The sequence below is a fragment of the Chlorocebus sabaeus genome, chromosome 12, assembly GCF_047675955.1.
Source record: "Chlorocebus sabaeus isolate Y175 chromosome 12, mChlSab1.0.hap1, whole genome shotgun sequence".
Lineage (NCBI taxonomy): Eukaryota > Metazoa > Chordata > Mammalia > Primates > Cercopithecidae > Chlorocebus > Chlorocebus sabaeus.
In genome coordinates this window covers 22,610,174-22,630,234 of record NC_132915.1, presented here as the reverse complement: position 1 = coordinate 22,630,234, position 20,061 = coordinate 22,610,174, and the positions used below count along the sequence as shown (strand labels likewise).

At 39.6% G+C, this 20,061-nt stretch overlaps 1 pseudogene; it reads left to right on the top strand.

Annotated features, from left to right (window-relative positions):
• The first annotated feature begins 12,047 nt into the window (after positions 1-12,047).
• On the top strand, positions 12,048-19,653 carry LOC140712918 (dynein light chain 2, cytoplasmic pseudogene; annotated as a pseudogene).
• Positions 19,654-20,061: the final 408 nt, after the last annotated feature.

The window sequence follows — 20,061 nt, the reverse complement described above, 5'->3', positions numbered from 1 at the left end:
CATGACATATGGGACACCATAAAATGACCAATATTCAAATTTTTGGTGTTCTAGAAGGCAAAGAGAAAAGGGATAGAAAATCCATTTAATGAAACAGTAGCTGAAAACTTCCCAAGTAAGAGATTTAAAGATCCAATACAGGAAGTTCAGAGGTCCCCAAACAGATGCAATTCAAAGAGATCTTCACAGCATATGGTCGTCAAATGTCAAAGACAGAGAATTGCAAAAACATCAAGAGAATAGTGTCTAGTCACTTACAAGGAATCTCCCAACTGACTAAGCAGAATTCTCAGTGGAAACCTTACAAGCCAGGAAAGAATGGGATGGTATAGACAATGAGCTGAGAAAAAAACCTGCCAGCCAAGGATGCTACACCCAGCAAAGTTATCCTTCATAAATGAAGGAGAAGTAGTCTTTCCCAGATAAGCAACAGTTGAGGGAATTCATCACACTAGGTGAGCCCTACAAGAAATAAGTTTAAGAGAGTCCTGGAAGGAAAACAATGATGCACACCACCATAAAAACACAAAAATTACAAAACCCACCGGTAGAGCAAAGACACAAATGAGGAGAAAGGACTCAAACATTACCACTACAGAAAACCACCAAATCACAACAATAAGAGAGAAAGAGAGGAACAAGGGATAGATAAGTAGCTATCAAGTAATAAAATTACAGGAATTAGCTCTCACATATCAATAACAACCTTGAACGTAAACAGATTAAACTTTCCACTTGAAAGTTACAGGGTGGCCTAATGGATTAAAGAAAACATGGCCCACCTATAAGCTGCCTAAAAGAAACTCGTCTCACTTGTAAGAACATATACAGACAAAGTAAAGACATGGAAAAAGAGATTCCAATCAAATGGTAATGAAAAGAAAGCAGGGGTAGCTATACCAATGTTAGATAAAACAGACTTTAAGTCAAAAACTGTTAGACGAAGAAGGTCACTATGTAATGATAAGTGGATCAACACAGCAAGAGGATAAAACAATTATATATGTACCCAACATTAGAGCACCCAGATATATAAAGCAAATAGTAGATCTAAAGGGAGAGATGGACTGTAACATAGAGTTTGGGACTTCAACATACCACTTTCAGAATTAGACCAACTACATGGAAAATTAAGAGACATTTACACTGCACTTTAGAACTAATGGACCTAAACAGAACGTTTCATCCTACAGCTGTAGAATACACTTTCTCCTCATCAGCACATGAAGCATTTTCCAGCACAGACCATATGTTAAGCCACAAAACAAGTGTCAACAAATTTTTAAAATAGTAATCATATCAATTATCTTCTCAGACCACAATGGGATAAAATAATAAATAAGTAGCATGGGCTGGGCGCGGTGGCTCATGCCTGTAATCCCGGCACTTTGGGAGGCCAAGGCAGGCGGATCATGAGGTCAGGAGTTCGAGACCAGCCTGCTCGGCATGGTGAAACCCCGTCTCTACTAAAAATACAAAAAATTAGCCGGGCATGGTGGCACACACCTGTAATCCCAGCCACTTGGGAGGCTCAGGCAGGAGAATTGCTTGAACCCAGGAGGCAGAGGTTGCAGTGAGCTGAGATGGTGCCACTGCACTCCAGCATGGGTGACAGAGTGAGACTCTGTCTCAGAAAAAAGAAAAAAAAAAAAAAGAAGTAGCATGAGGAACGTTGGAAACTGTACAAATACATAGATTTGTATGAACATAAATAATATGTTCCTGAATGACCACTGGGTCAAGGAAGGAATTAATAAGGAAATTAAAATGAAAACTTTTTCTGAGACAGGATCTCACTCTGTTGCCTAGGCTGCAGGGCAGTGGAACGAACATAGCTCACCACAGCCTCTCAACCTCCCAGGCTCAAGTGGTCCTCCAGCGTCAACCTCCTTAGTAGCTGGGACCACAGCTGTGTGTCACTATGCCCAGCTAATTTTTAATTTTTTGTAGCGATGGAGTCTTGCCATGTTGCTCAGCCTGGTCTCGACTCCTGGGCTCAAGTCATCATCTTGCCTCAGCTTCCCAAAGTGCTAGGACTATAGGCGTGAGCCACCACACATAGCCAAAAAATCTCTTGAAACAAATAAAAATTAAAACACAACATATTGGCTGGACATAGTGGCTCACGCCTGTAATCCCAGTTCTTTGGGAGGCTGAGGCAGAGGATCATTTGAGGTCAGTAGTTTAAGATCAGCCTATGCAACACAGCAAGACTCCATCTCTACAAACAACATTTTAAAAATTAGCTGGGCATGGTGGTGTGCACCTGTAGTCCTAGCTACTTGGGAGGCTGAGGCAGGAGGGTCACTTGAGCCCAGGAGTTCAAGGTTAAAGTGAGCTACAATCACATGACTGCACTACAGCCAGAGTGACAGAGCAAGACCCTGTCTCTAAAACAGCAACATAAAAAAGCCTATGAGATACAGCAAAAACAGTGCTAAGAAGGGAGTTTATAGCAATAAACACCTACATCAAAAAAGTAGAAAAATTTCAAACAATCTAATGATGTACTTCAAGGAAATAGGAAGGCAACAAACCAAACCCCAAATTAGTAGAAGTTAAGAAATAATAAAGATCAGAGGAGAATTAAATAAACAGATAAAAGAGTAAGGCACAGTAGTGCAAGGCTGTATACTAGCTAATCTGGAGGCTGAGGAGGGAGAATTGTTTTTGCCCATGAGTTTGAGACCAGCCGGGGTAACATAGCGAGCCCCCATCTTAAAAAAACAAAACAAAACAAACAAACCTGGCCAGAGTAATCAAACAAGAGAAAGAAGTAAAGGGCATTGAAATTGGAAAAGAGAAAGTCAAACCATAGACGTTCACTGATGATATGATTGTATACCTAGAAAATCCTAAAGACTCATCCAAAAAGCTCCTAGATCTGATAAACAAACTCAGTAAAGTCTCAGGATACAAAATCAGTGTACATAAACCAGTAGCACTGCTATATGCCAACAACAATCAAGCTGATAATCAAATCAAGAACTCAATCCCTTTTACAATAGCTGCAAAAAATAAAATAAAATAAAATACCTAGGAATATACTTAAACAAGGAGGTGAAAGATGTTTATAAGGAAGACTACAAGACACTGCTGAAAGAAATAATAGATAACACAAATGGAAGCACATTCCATGATCATGGATGGGTAGAATCAATATTGTGAAAATGACTACACTGCCTAAAGCTTTCTACAGATTCAATGCAATTCCCATTAAAATATCATCATCATTCCTCACAGAACTAGAAAAAACTAAAATTTATCTGGAACGCGAAATAAGTCTGCACAGCCAAAGCAATACTAAGCAAAAAGAACAAATCTGTAGGCATCACATTACCCAACTTCGACTGTACTCTGTACTGTAAGGCTAAAGCTACCAAAACAGCATGGAACCAGTATAAAAACAGGCACATAGATCAATGCAACAGAATAGAGAGCACAGAAATAAAACCAAATACTTACACCTAACTGATCATTGATGAAGCACACAAAAACATAAATTGCGGAAGGGATACCCTATTCAATAACTGGTACTGGAAAAATTGGCAAGCCACATGTAGAAGAATGAAACTGGATCCTCATCTCTCACCTTATACAAAAATCAACTTAAGATGGATCAAAGACTTAAATCTAAAACCTGAAACCATAAAAATTCTAGAACATCAGAAAAACTGTTCTGGACATTAGCTTAGGCAAACACTCATGACTAAGGCCCCAAAAGCAAATGCAACAAAAATAAATATAAATAAATGGGACCTAATTAAACTAAAAAGCTTCTGCACAGCAAAAGAAATAGCAGAGAGAACACACAGTGGGAGAAAATATTTGCAAACTATGCATCTGAAAAAGGACTAATATCCAGAAATGAATTTGAACAAATCAGCAAGAAAAAAAAAATCTCATCAAAAAGTGAGTAAAAGACACAAATAGACAATTTTCAAAAGAAGATATACAAACAGCCAACAAACATATGAAAAATGCTTAACATCCTTAATTATCAGAGGAATGCAAATTAAAACCACAATGATACCACCTTACTCCTGCAAGAATGGTCATAATTAAAAAGTCAAAAAACAGTAGATATTGGTGTGGATTTGGTGAAAAGGGCATATTTTTACACTGCTGGTGGGAATGTAAACTAGTACAACCACTATGGAAAACAGTATGGAGATTCCTAAAGGTAGAATTACCATCTGATCCAGCAATCCCACTACTGGGTATCTACTCAAAGGAAAAGAAGTTATTATATGAAAAAGACACATGCACATGCATGTTTATAGTAGCACAGTTCACAACTGCAAACATAATGAACCCAACCTAAGTAACCCACCAACCAACAAGTGGATAAAGAAAATGTGGTATATATACCCCATGGAATACTACTCAGCCACAGAAAGGAATACAATAATGTCTTCTGCAGCAAGTTGAATGGAGCTGGAGGCCATTATTCTAAGTGAGGTAATCAGGAATGGAAAACCAAATATGGCATGTTCTCACTTATAAGTGGGAGCTAAGCTATCAAGATGCAAAGGTAGAAGAATGATATAATGGACTTTGGGGATTCGGAGAGGGCAGTGCGGGATAAAAGACTACATATTGGGATAAAAGCAGTGTACATTGCTTGAGTGATGGGTGTGCCAAAATCTCAGAAATCACCACTGAAGAACTTATCCATGTAACCATGGATACTTTTGGTTACTTTTCCATGTAACCAAAAAACCACCTGTACTCCAAAAACTATTGAAATAAAGAAAAGTTGGCTTTTAAAAGAGGATAAACAAAATGGATACTGTTAGCTAGACTAACCAAGAAAAAAAGAGATTGTATACCTAGAAAACCCTTAAGAAATAGAATAAGATATGAAAAAGGAGACATTACAACTGATACCACAGAAATATAAAAGATTATCAGATATTATTAACAAGTAAACACTAATAAACTGAAAAACCTAGTGGAAATGAATAAATTCCTGAACATATACAACCTACCAAGATTGAATAAAAAAGACATAGAAAACCTGAACAGACCAATAACAAGTAATGAAGTTGAAATGGTAATTTAAAAAATCTCCCAACAAAGAAATGTGCAAGACTGGATGGCTTCATTGCCAAATTCTACCAAACTTTCTAAGAACACCAATTCTCCTCAAACTATTCCAAAAAATTAAAGAGGGAATTCTCCATAACTCATTTTACAAGGCCAGCATGACCCTGATATTAAAACCAGACAGAGACTCAACAAAAAAGTACAGGCCAATATCTCTGAAGAACATGCACACAAAACTCCTCAACAAGGCTGGGCGGGTGGCTTACACCTGTAATCTCAGCACTTTGGGAGGCCGAGGTGGGTGGTTCACAAGGGCAGGAGATCGAGACCATCCTGGTCAACATGATGAAACCTTGTCTCTACTAAAAATACAAAAATTAGCACCTGTAGTCCCAGCTACTCAGGAGGCTGAGGCAGGAGAATCGCTTGAAGCTGGGAGGTGGAGGTTGCAGTGAGCCAAGATTGCACCACTGCACCACTCCATCCTAGGTGAAAGAGAGATTCCATCTCAAAAAAAAAAAAAAAAAAAAAAACCTCAACAAATACTAGCAAACTCAATCCAACAACATATCAAGAAGATAATACACCATGATCAACTAAGATTTATCCCAGGGATTCAAGGATGATTCAACATATGCAAATCAATAAACGTGCTACATCACATCAACAGAATGAAGGACAAATACTGTATGATCATCTCAATAGGTACAGACAAAGAATTTAATAAAATTCAACATCCCCTCATGATAAAAATTCTCAACAAACTAGACATAGAAGAAATGTACATCAACATAATGAAGGTCATATATGACACACAGTTAACATCATACAGAATGAGGAACAGCTGAATGCTCTTCCGCTAAGAATTGGAACAAGACAGGGATGCCTACTTTCAGCACTCCTAGTCAACACAGTACTGGAAATCCCAGCCAGAGCAATCAGGCGAATGAAAGAAAGAAAACGCATCCAGCCAGAACACAATTTATATGCCTTATTGGCTCCATTAAACTTTTTTAAAACTTTAAATAAATAAATAAAAGCAATCCACATTAACAAAGGGGAGGTCAAATTGTACCTCTTTGCAGATGACATAATCTTGTATCTAGAAGAACAACCTAAAGACTCCACCAAAAAAATGCTCAGATCTGATGAATAAATTTGGTAAAGTTGTAAGATACAAAATCAGCATACAAAAATCAGTAGTGTTTTTGGTTTTTTAAACTAGAGATGGGGTGTCGCTATGTTGCTTAGGCTGGTCTTGGACTCCTGGGCTCAAGTGATCTCCCCATCTTGGCCTCCCAAAGTGCTGGGATTACAGGCATGAGCCACAGTGCCTGGCCTCAGAAATCAGTAGTGTTTCTACACACCAATAATAAACTAGCTGAGAAAGAAATCAAGAAGGCAATCCCACTTAAAATAGTTAAAAAAAAATTTAAATACCTAGGAATAAATTTAACCAAGGAGGTGAAAGACCTGTACAAGGAAAACTCCCAAACATTGATAAAAGAAACTGAAAAGGACACAAACAAATGGAAAGACATCCCAAGCATGTGGATCATAAGAATTAATATTATTAAAATGACCATACTGCCCAAAGCATTCTACAGACTGAATACAATCTGTATCAAAATGCCAATGCAATTTTTCACATAAATAGGAAAAAACAATCCTAAAATTCATATGGGACCAAAAAGAGCCCAAATAGCCAAAGGAATCCAGACCAAAAAGAGCTTGAGGCATCATACTACTTGACTTCAAAATATATTACAAGCCTATAGTAACCAAGACAGCATGGTATTAGTTTAAAAACAGAAACAGAGACCAGTGGAGCAAAACAAAGAACACAGAAAGAAATCCGTGTATTTATAGCTGACTGATTTTCAACAAAGGTGTGAAGAATATTGGGTAAAGAACACCCTCTTCAATAAATTGTGCTAGAAAAACTGGATATACATATGCAGAAGAATGAAAGAGGACCCCCTACCTCTCACCACAACCAAAAACCAGTTCAAGATGGAGTAAATACTTACACATAAGTCCTGAAAGCATAAGACTACTAGAAGAGAACATATGAGAAACACCAGGACATTGATCTAGGCAAAGGTTTTATGGCTAGGACATCAAAAGCACGGGCAACAAAAACAAAATTAGATGAGTGGGACCATACTAAACTAAAAAGCTTCTGCATAGCAAAGGAAACAATAAACAGACTGAAGAGATAGCCTGTTGAATGGGAGAAAATATCTGCAAACTATTTCTCTGACAAGGGACTAATATCCAGAATATATAGGAAGTCCAAGAAGAGTACAACAACAACAATCTCATTAAAAAGTGGGCAAAGAACATGAACAGACATTTCTTTTTTTTTTACATTTCTGATTTTATTTAAAATATGAACATAGTAGATAGGACACATATTACATAATAATTGTTTAATAATATAGAAGGTAAATTAATATAGCCAAGGTACTGAGTTTGGAAGAAAGTGTGTGCAGTTACTGGCCTCTTTTCTGTGCGACTCCCTTTCCTTTTTCTGTGTCTTCATATGTATGTAAATATTTCTTTTATTATTATTATACTTTAAGTTCTAGGGTACATGTGCACAACATTCAGGTTTGATACATAGGTATACATGTGCCATGTTTGTTTGCTGCACCCATTAACTCATCATTTACATTAGGTATTTCTCCTAATGCTGTCCCTCCCTGAGTCCCCCAACCCCCGACAGGCCCTGGTGTGTGATGTTCCCCACCCTGTGTCCAAGTGATCTCATTGTTCAGTTCCCACCTATGAGTGAGAACATGTGGTGTTTGGTTTTCTGTCCTTGTGATAGTTTGCTCAGAATGATGGTTTCCAGCTTCATCCATGTCCCTGCAAAGGACATGAACTCATCCTTTTTTATGGCTGCATAGTATTCCATGGTGTATATGTGCCACATTTTCTTAATCCAGTCTATCATTGATGGACATTTGGGTTGGTTTCAAGTCTTTGCTATTGTGAATAGTGCTACAATAAACATACATATGTATGTGTCTTTATAGTAGTATGATTTATAATCCTTTGGGTAGATACCCAGTAATGGGATTGCTGAGTCAAATGGTAATTCTAGTTCTAGATCCTTGAGGAATCGCTACACTGTCTTCCACAATGGTGGAACTAATTTACACTCCCATCAACAGTGTAAAAGCTTTCCTGTTTCTCCACATCCTCTCCAGCATCTGTTGTTTCTTGACTTTTTAATTATTGCCATTCTAACTGGCATGAGATGGTATCTCATTGTGGTTTTGATTTGCATTTCTCTAATAGCCAGTGATGATGAGCATTTTTTCATGTGTCTGTTGGCTACATAAATGTCTTCTTTTGAGAAGTGTCTGTTCATATCCTTTGCCCACTTTTTGATGGGGTTTTTTCTTGTTCAAATTTTCAAATTTGTTTGAGTTCTTTGTAGATTCTGGATATTAGCCCTTTGTCAGATGGGTAGATTGCAAAAATTTTCTCCCATTCTGTAGGTTGTCTGTTCCCTCTGATGGTAGTTTCTTTTGCCGTGCAGAAGCTCTTTAGTTTAATTAGATCCCATTTATCTATTTTGGCTTTTGTTGCCATTGCTTTTGGTGTTTTAGCCATGAAGTCCTTGCCCATGCCTATGTCCTGAATGGTATTGCCTAGGTTTTCTTCTAGGGATTTTATGGTTTTAGGTCTAACATTTAAGTCTTTAATCCCTCTTGAATTAATTTTTGTGTAAGGTGTAAGGGAGAGATCCAGTTTCAGCTTTCTACACATGGCTAGCCAGTTTTCCCAGCACCATTTATTAAATAGGGAATCCTTCCCCCATTTCTTGTACAGGTCTGTCAAAGATCAGGTGGTTGTAGATGTGTGGCATTACTTCTGAGGCCTCTGTTCTTTTCCATTGTCTATATCTTTGTTTTAGTACCAGTACCATGCTGTTTTGGTTACTGTAGACTTGTAGTATAGTTTGAAGTCAGGTAGCATGATGCCTCCAGCTTTGTTCTTTTTGCTTAGGTTTATCTTGGCAATACAGGCTCTTTTTTGGTTCCATGTGAACTTTAAAGTAGTTTTTTCCAATTCTGTGAAGACAGTCGTTGGTAGCTTGATGGGGATGCTTGATGGAGATGGAATTGAATCTATAAATTACTTTGAGCAGTATGGCCATTTTCACGATATTGATTCTTCCTATCCATGAGCATAGAATATTCTTCCATTTGTTTGTGTCCTCTTTTATTTCATTGAGCAGTGGTTTGTAGTTCTTGAAGAGGTCCTTCACATCCCTTGTAAGTTGGATTCCTAGGTATTTTATTGTTTGTAGCAATTGTGAATAGGAGTTCACTCATGATTTGGCTGTCTGTTAATGGTGTATAGGAATGCTTGTGATTTTTGCACATTGATTTTGTATCCTGAGACATTGCTGAAGTTGCTTATCAGCTTAAGGAGATTTTGGACTGAGACAATGGGGTTTTCTGAATATACAATCATGTCATCTGCAAACAGGGACAATTTGACTTCCTCATTTCCTAATTGAACACCCTTTATGTCTTTCTCTTGCCTGATTGCCCTGGCCAGAACTTCCAACATTATGTTTAATAGGAGTGGTGAGAGAGGGCATCCTTGTCTTGTGCCGGTTCTCAAAGGGAATGCTTCCGGTTTTTGCCCATTCAGTATGATATTGGCTGTGGCTTTGTCATAAATAGCCCTTATTATGTTGAGATATGTTCCATGAATACCTAGTTTATTGAGAGTTTTTAGCATGAAGGGCTGTTGAATTTTGTTGAAGGCCTTTTCTGCATCCATTGAGATATTCATGTGGTTTTTGTCATTGGTTCTCTTTTGTGATGGATTACGTTTATTGATTTGCATATGTTGAACCAGCCTTTGCATCCCAGGGATGAAGCCCACTTGATCGTGGCATATAAGCTTTTTGATGTGCTGCTGGATTCGGTTTGCCAGTATATTATTGAGGATTTTCACGTCGATGTTCATCAGGGATATTGGTCTAAAACTCTCTTTTTTTGTTGTGTCTCTGCCAGGGCTTGGTATCAGGATGAAGTTGGCCTCATAAAATGAGTTAGGGAGGATTCCCTCTTTTTCTATTGATTGGAATAGTTTCAGAAGGAATGGTACTAGCTCCTATTTGTACCACTGGTAGAATTCGGCTGTGAATCCGTCTGGTCCTGGACTTTTTTTGGTTAGTAGGCTATTAATTTGCCTCAATTTCAGAGGCTGTTATTGGTTTATTCAGAGATTCAACTTCTTCCTGGTTTAGTTTTGGGAGGGTGTATGTGTCCAGGAATTTATCCATTTCTTCTAGATTTTCTAGTTTATTTGCGTAGAGGTGTTTATAGTATTCTGATGGTAGTTTGTATTTCTGTGGGATCGGTGGTGATATCCTGTTTATCATTTTTTTATTGCATCTATTTGATTCTTCTCTCTTTTCTTCTTTATCAGTGTTGTTAGCGGTCTGTCAATTTTGTTGATCTTTTCAAAAAACCAGCCCCTAGATTCATTTTTTTTTTTTTTTTGAAAGGTTTTTTGTGTCTCTATCTCTTTCAATTCTGCTCTTAGTTTCTTGCCTTCTGCTAGCTTTTGAATTTGTTTGCTCTTGCTTCTCTAGTTCTTTTAATTGTGATGTTAGGGTGTCGATTTTAGATCTTTCCTAAGAAGATTTTAGATCTTTTTCTCTTGTGGGCATTTAGTGCTATAAATTTCCCTCTACACACTGCTTTAAATGTGTCCCAGAGATTCTGGTACATTGTGTCTTTGTTCTCATTGGTTTCAAAGAACATCTTTATTTCTGCCTTCATTTTGTTATTTACCCAGTAGTCATTCAGGAGTAAGTTGTTCAGTTTCCATGTAGTTGTGTGGTTTTGAATGAGTTTCTTAATCCTGAGTTCTACTTTGATTGCACTGTGGTCTGAGAGACAGTTTGTTGTGATTTCTGTTCTTTTACATTTGCTGAGGAGTGCTTTACTTCCAATTATATGGTCAATTTTGAATAAGTGTGATGTGCTAAGAAGAATGTATATTCTGTTTATTTGGGGTGGAGAGTTCTGCAGATGTCTATGAATACACATTTCTCAAAAGAAGACATACAAATGGTCCACAGGAAATGTTCAACATCACTCTTCATCAGAGAAAAATCATAATCATAATGAGGCGCTGGGCGCGGTGGCTCACGCCTGTAATCTCAGAACTTTGGGAGGCTGAGGTGGGTGGATCACCTGAGGCCAGGAGTTCAAGACCAGCCTGGCCAACATGGCGAAACCCTGTCTCTATTAAAAATACAAGGCAGGGCGCAGTGGCTCACTCCTGTAACCCCAGCACTTTGGGAGGCCGAGGCGGGCAGGTCACGAGGTCTCCTGACCAACATGGTGAGACCAGCCTGACCAACATGGTGAAACCCCGTCTCTACTAAAAATACACAAATAATTAGCTGGGCGTGGTGGCGCGGTGCCTGTAATCCCAGCTACTTAGTAGGCTGAGGCAGGCAGGAGAATCGCTTGAACCCAGGAGGCAGAGGCTGCAGTGGGCTGAGGTTGCACCACTGCACTCCAGCCTGGGTGACAGAGTGAGAGTCTTGTCTCAAAAAAAATATACATATATATAAAAACTATACATTTTATATAATATGTAATATATTTATATAAGCTATATAATATAATCTGTATTATATAGAAATATATAATATAGTTATATGTAAGCCATATTATAATCTATATCATATATAGTTAGAATTATAAAATATATAATATAATCTATATATAACTATTATAATTATATATGATTATATATATAATTATATATATGATTATATATAATTACTATATATAATTATAATATATAATAAATATATATAATCTAGATTATATGTAATACAGATTATATACTATATATCATATAGCATTATTATATATTATATATAAATATATGCTATATGATATATAGTATATAATATATATGATATATATAAGGCGTGGTGGCGTGCACCTGTAGTCCCAGTTCCTTGGGAGGCTGAGGCAGGAGAATCGCTTGAACCCGGGAGGCGGAAGTTGCAGTGAGCTGAGATCGCGCCACTGCACTCCGGCCTGTGTGACAGAGCCAGACTCCATCTAAAAACAAAATAAAAAGAGAGCAGCAGAGCAGAGCGGAGCTGTGCGGCGCCAGCGTGGACCGGGCAGGCTGGCAGGCCGCGCGGGCAACTCCAAGGGCGGACGGTGGCGGGGAGCGACTGGACCGGGGCTGCGGGAGCGGGAGACCTTAGTGGCAGTGGCTGCAGGAGGAGCCCAGGAGTCACCGCCGCTGCCTGCGCTCTGCCTTAGGCCATCGCTGCTCCCCATGGGCCCGTGCGGACTCGCCTCGGTGAAGTGTCAGGATGTCTGACTGGAAGGCAGTGATCAAGACCGCAGACACGTCTGAGGATATGCAGCAGGATGCCATTGACTGCGCCACGCAGGCCATGGAGAAGTACAACATAGAAAAGGACACTGCTGCCTATATCAAGAAGGAATTTGACAAGAAATATAGCCCTACCTGGCACTGTATCGTGGGCCGAAATTTGGCAGCTACGTCACACACAAGACAAAGCACCTCATCTATTTTTACTTGAGTCAAGTTGCAATCCTCCTCTTCAAGTCAGGCTAGGTGGCCACAGTGAAGATGTCAGCGGCGGTGGCAGCGATGGCAAGCAGGGGGCGTTGCTAGGGCTGTTTTGCACTGTGGCAAAACAGGAGGACATCAGGATGTCTTCTCCAATGGCTGTGCTACTGCATGGACTGTATATTCGTTTTCATGTGTATGTGGCAGTCAAGACAACCAAACCTTTCTGTTCAGTTGCCTGGGGAAGAAGGCTGCTTTGTGTTTGTTTTTCAAGACTTTAAAAATATTTTTTGGTTGTATTGCACTAGGAAAATCTCTCCCACCTCTCCCTTTTCTCTTTTTTTCCCTATACAAAAGAAAAAGCTCTCAACAGACTACGAGGCCAAAAGACTAGGAGGGCTGAGGAAAAGAAATAGGTCTCTGGAGGTGGAACTAAAACTGTGCAGCTGCCTCTTCCTGGCCCAGGTGGATGCTGGGAGGGCCAGGAGGCTGCAGGGGGACTGTGCTGGGATAGGAAAGGATAGGAAGGAAGGTGGAGGGATTGATCTAACACCAGGAGAATATTCCACTGAACTGTGATTCTATGGCTTGGGGCAGAGGGTGGGGTGGGGATGCGTTCTTTAGGGCGCCCTGAAATGTGTCTGTGTGTGGTGTGTGGGAGTGGGGAGCAGACTTGTCTTGCTGTCTGTCAGAAATTCTAAGTAAGGGCTGTGTCTTTCTGGATTACCTTCTTTTGTTCTTCCTGCCTGAGATCATGATAGGAGGATGTTGGGGGTAGGATTAGCTTGAATTTTTTTTTTTTTTTTCCATTACATTTTTCTCCTGTCTGCTCCCTGCTTAGCCCTCCATTTTCTCATTCCTCTGGTGTTCTCTTAGAGCAGCCCCTGTCGTTAGTTGGCTGGCCTTCAAAACTCATGTGTAGGGTTGACAGTGTAGGGGTAGGGGATCCAGCTTATTCTTTTATTTTCAAGTCCCTTCTTGGGGCTGGTGGGGAGGCAGAATGCCCCTCCCTAAGCCCTGTGTGTGCCAAGCTTGCTTTTTGATGTTGGCAGGGGAGGGGGGATCTCCCCTCCAGTCTCCAGGGTGGTGACTGAGTTTCCTATATCAAACTCTTCAATGGGCACAAAATGGAGTGCTTGATTTTAGGGTTTTTTTTTTTTTTTATGACTGTCCAAATCTGTGTTTCTCCCTGCCCTCCCAGACTGTGTGGCCAGTTGAAAGTGTCTGGTTTGTGTTCATCTCTCCCTCATTTCTGGACCAAGGCCTGAGACCCTGCCACATCTCCTATGCTCTGCATCCATGCCTTTTTTGAACATTAAAGGTTGACTGATGCAATAATAATAATAAATCATAATGCAGTCTCACTTTACATTAGCATAAGTATTGTTAAAAAGCAAAAAATTACAGATGCTGGTGAGGATGTACAGAAAAGGGAACTCAAACTGTTGGTGAAAAGGTAAATTAGTTCAGCCACTATGGAAAACAATAGAGAAAAAAACTAAAAATAGAACTACCATACCACCTAGCAATTCTTCTACTGGGCATTTATCCAAAGGAAATCAGTATACCAGAAGGATACATGCACTCCCATGTTTCTGACAGCTCTACTGACAGCAAAGATAAGGAATCAATCTAAGTGACCATCAACAGATGAACAGACAAAGGAAATGTGGTCTACGTACACAATGGAATACTATTCAGTCATAAAAAAGAATGAAATCATGTCATTTACGGCAACATGGATGGATCTGGAGGACATTAAATAAGCCAGGCAGAGAGAGACAAATACTGCATGTTCTCACTCATATGTGGGAGCTAAGAAAGTTGACCTCATGGAGGTAGTGAGTAGAATGATAGCTATCAGAGGATGGGAAGGGCATATGGGTGGGAGTGGCTATGAAGAGAGATTGGTTAATGGGTACAAACATACAGTTAGATAAAGTTCTAATGTTTGATACAAAGTTGGGTGACTATAGTTAATAGTTAACAACAATGTATTATATATTTCAAAATAACTAGAAGAGAGGACTTGGAATGTTCCTAATATATAGGAATATTCAAGGTGATGGATACCCAAATGCCCTAAATTGATCATCACATTCTATGCATGTAACAATATCACATGTGCCCTATATAAATATGTACAAATACTATGCATTAATTAAAATTTAAAAAGCAAGACCAAGGTATGTGCTATTAATGAGAAACCCATTTTAAATATTAAGGTAGGTTAAAAGTGAAAAAATAAGGGAAAAAAAAACAGTGCATGCAAGTACTGGTAAACTCCAAACAAGGTCTATCAGCAGTTTAGTAATAGTATTGTACCAATGTCAACTTCAAGGTTTTAATAATATGGTTACTTAAAATGCTATCTTTGGGGGAAGCTGGATGAGAACAGAACTCTCTGTATTATTTGTGTAATTTTTCATGTCTTTACCAGCATCTAGGAAACTGTAACAGACTAACACATTAGATTGTAAATAGGGTGAACTCAAATAGCAGACTTAGCAATTTTGTTGAGAAAGAAAGGATGCTGACAGACATGGATTTCTGGATTAGGAAGGACAAGGATCTGCAGGCCAGTTCAAGAAAATAAGACTCCCAAGATCCAGTAATGAATACTACTGCCCAGTTGGCAGGAGACCCTACTTCTTCCTGTTTATATGTTGAGCTGCTAGAAGCAGGACTGAAATAAGTTACCCAAATAATAACTTCATTGTTGCTCACTCTCTTCGAGGCAGAAAGAAGAAATGTTATGACGACAGAGCAGCAAGTCCCATGGTACCAGCTAAAAGGCGGTATGGCTGTGACTGCTGAGGTGGAGAGTCCTCAAAGATAAATTAATGTTGTCAGGAATGAAGGATTTGCTATTTAATATAGAGCTTTGAGTGACCTGAAGACAGAAGTTAATTTGTTTGAATTGAGCATGGGTGGCCACTTAAAAGTGAGTGAAGGAAATGCCTTGCCTAATAGTATAAAGCCAAACACCTGGTTCCTGTCAACAGTCCAACCTGGCTTATAATGAGGACAGGGCTCTGGGTGCTGGGGCGGTCAAAGCTGGAAGACTGCAGGGCAGAACACAGTGGCGTGAGCATGGACAGAAAAGAAGTTGGGACCATAATCCTGAAAAACAATTCTGAATGCCATAATTTCAAATATTGAAATACTGAAAGATCAAAATCCCTGAAGTCTAAAAATCCAGAAAATTGCAATCCCAAAATTTCAAAATCTCGAAAATATAACGTAGGGAAAAAAATCTTAAAAATTATCTCAAAAACATTTTTAAAATGGGATTTATTTGAGAAACATAACACAAGAGATCACTGTGTAGGCCACTTCACACAATGAAATAGGCAATAACATTTTTTGCAAGCATAAACACTCAGGCATACTAATGACAACTGCGTGGATATAACAATTATGAGCAGATGAACTGTATTCACAAAGAAATGGGTGAAAAAGCTAAATATATAAAAGCATACACCCAGCTTTATAACTGCAGTCATCTGAAATACTGTGATAGACAACATAAGTCTTCTGACGAGATCAATCAAAAACTTCAATGGGGCGCCGGGCACAGTGGCTCACCCTGTAATCCCAGCACTTTGGGAGGCCGAGGCGGGCAGATCATTTCAGGTCAGGAGTTTGAGACCAGCCTGACCAACATGGTGAAACCCCGTCTCTACCAAAAATACAAAAAATAGCTGGGCATGATGGTAGGCACCTATGATCCCAGCTACTCAGGAGGCTGAGGCAGGAGAATTGCTTGAATCCAGTAGGTGGAGATTACAGTGAGCTGAGATCACGAAAACCGCACTCCAGCTGGCGCAACAGAGCAAGACTCCATCTCAAAAGAAAACAACAAAAAAACAAAAAACAAAACTTGGCTGGGCATGGTGGCTCAGGTCTGCAATACCAGCACTTTGGGAGGCCAACATGGGTGGATCACCTGAGGTCAGGAGTTCAAGACCAGCCTGGCCAACATGGTGAAACCCTGTCTCTACAAAAATACAAAATTAGACAGGTGTGGTGGTGGGTGCCTGTAGTCCCAGCTACTTGAGAGGCTGAGGCAGGAGAATCGCTTGAACCCAGGAGGCAGAAGTTGCAGTGAGCCGAGATGGTGCCACTGCACTCCAGCCTGAGCGACAGAGCAAGACTCTGTCTTAAAAACAAAACAAAACAAACACACACACACACACACCAAAAAAACCCTTCAATGGGTCACCACCACATACACAGTAGCCCAAAGAGCCAAGATTCTCAGAAATTTTATCTTTGACAAATGCAGACAAACAAAGAGTACACCGCTTCCTTTATTGAGGAAGTTTCTACATTTTTACATACATGCACAATGCTTACACACAGTTAATGCTGTGATAATGTACTTTGTGGTGCCAAATTTCTGATGTCCGAGGCAGCAGCAGAAAATTTGTCCCAGCTCTGAGAGGGACTAATTTGCCTTCTCGGTTCTCTATAGGCCCCTGGCTGAGTGGATGGCCCCTGCCAACATGAGGACAGATCTTTCCCACTTAGTCCACTGAGACTCACATACACGTCTCCCCTAGAAAGACTCTCACAGATACACTGAAAATAATGTCTTACTAGGTTTCTAGTATTCCTTAATCCAGACAAGTTGCCACCTAAAATTATGTCCCCAAGTCCACTTCTTGTCAACGTGGCACCCATATGAATCTCCTTAAACCGTAATTTCCTAGTAAAGACAGTAACAAGGTAATAGTTCTGCCTGTCATGATGCAAGTACACTGCATACAACTGAAAACACATTAATCCCTTCCCCAGAATTTGTCTCACAGAATTTCAAAGATTTTAATCTATTGAAATTTTAGATGTTAGGGACTTTAGACCGTAAAGATTTTGTTATTTCAGGATTTTGACATTCAGGATTATGTATTTTGAGATTATGATCAGCACCGAAGTAAGGGGTCTTAGAAGCTGGACACTCATTGGATGCTGGAGATAGATGGGGGAAGAAGTAGCAGCAGTGCTCAGGCACTGAACCTGGAGACAGTGGTCAATGGAAAAAAACGCTGACAATCAAATTTCTTCCCCACCACCACTGGGAAACATAAAAACACAAGAGAACACTTTGTAGGCCACTTCACACAATGAAATAGACAATACTATTTTTTTGTAAGCGTAAACACTCAGGTATACTAATGACAATTGCGTGGATATAACAATTATGAGCAGATGAACTCTATTCCCCACCACCACTGCTCCTTCTGTCATTGTAGACTAGCTTCCTCTGCCACCTGGAACTCCCAGCTGGGGGATAACCTGATCTTTCGGCATCTGTGCTGTGGCACCTGATGCATGTTAAACTTCTTGGTCTGTGTTCCTACAGGAAAAAAGTCACCTTAATTCAACTGATAGGGTTTGGACAAGGCTTGGAGTGGGGAAGGAAACCTGAAATTGTTAGGGGCCAGGGAGAGTTGAGCTGGCAGTTTGAACAGTCAAAGCTTTAATCACTTACTGAAATAGCAAGAGGTTAAACTAGAGAAAGCGCCAACTCCCTTCTGTCCTATCCCAGCCCCCAAGTTTTTGACAAGGAGCTGGACCCCTCAAAAATAATGTCACCAGGGCTCTTTGGACAGATTCAATATATGTATAATAGAATTCATGGATTTTATGCCTGCACTTCTTGGTCTATATCTTATTCCATCTCACTCTCAAGAAATACGACACAGACTGACCCCCCTCCCCGGATGGTCCAGTATAAGTAATATAGGCCTCCAGGAGAAGTTTCAAAGACTTAATGGCTGCCTGAGTACTCAGAGAGGCAACAGCTCAATACCAACAATCGCAACAGCTGCCTGACCCAGCCACCACGTACATCTTTATATGTTAACAATAGAAGGCAGCTATTAACCTGCTAAGCTTTTGTTGAAACTTAATGTGATTTAACATAGCTCTTGTGACTCTTTGGCTTGACATCCCCATTTCGTGGTGAGTCACCTTGGACTTAATGACTAACAAGGTGAAAAGAAGCTAACAAGCCTCACTAGTCAAAGAGAAATAGCATAGCTGGCCTGACCGTAGCAGCTTTTTGTTCCTACATGAAAAAACGGCAGCGATCCTTTTGGAGGTAAACTGTACGGCCAACTCCACTGCACAAAGCAATCCCATTGGTTCAGTGGGGCCCTTGACTTAGTTTCCCCTAAATTTCTGGGCCTACTTCATGAATTGTTTGGCTACAGTGAAACATAATGGAGTCCAATGAGCTGCTCCTGCTGTTCAGCTTCAGTGCCAGCTATGTAAAACCAAAAGCAGATGTGGCTGCTCCTCTCAATTACTAGAACTCAAGACAGTCCTCATGGCTCTGGCCAGTACTCTCCCTGATGAACCTCACTATGTTTTAATTAGGTTTGGAGCTGTTGCCAATGACCTGTCAGGTCTGCCACATTAAATCATATAGACTGGCAGATTAAAAACACTTTTCTTTGGCCATCAAACTCAGAAAAATTGCTTAACTTTCCCAACAATTAAGTAAATGAATATTCAAATTAGATAACACTTCTTATACAGACATACCTTGGAGATACTACAGACTCAGTTCCAGACCATCATGATAAAGACAGTCACACAAATTTTGGGGTTTCCCAGTGCATATAAAAGTATGTTTACACTATACTGTAGCATATTAAATGTGCAATAGCATTTTGTCTAAAAGAACAGTGTACATACTTAATTTTAAAATACTTGATTGCTAAAAAATGCTGACACAGAGACATGACGTGAACACATGCTGTTGGAAAATGACACCAATATAGACTTGTTTGATGCAGGGTTGCCACCAACTTTCAATTTGTTAAAAAAAAAAAAAAAAAAAAAAAAAAGTATCTGCAAGATGCAATAAAGCAAAGTAGAATAAAATGAGGTATGTCTGTACTGACAAAAATGAAAAGCTCAGCAATACCCAGTACTGGCCAGGGAATGGATGTAAGTTACTTTTAAACACTGTTCCTGGTATGTAAATTGGTGCAGTCCCTTCTGAAAGGCAACTTTTAACTGAAAATGCACATATACACTGACTGAAAGATCCCACATCTAAATAGGTATCAAAGAGAAAGAATCAAACATATATAAGAGGGATGTGCTAGCAGGTTAATAAAAGTGGGAGTAACAGGCCATTAAATTTTAATTATACCCTCTCCCATTACCTACTATATATTTCATTATAATTCCCAACAAACTTTTGGAATCTGTATCTGTACCTACCATTTTTTACTGTTTTCCCCAGGATTCCACGGAAACTTTTTTCAAAGGGTCACCATAAGATAATTAAAACTAATGTCCTGTTAACAATCCTCATTTTTTCCATCACTAGATAGCAGTCAACACAGACTGAAATTACATTTATGGTAAATGTCTATCATGTGCTTT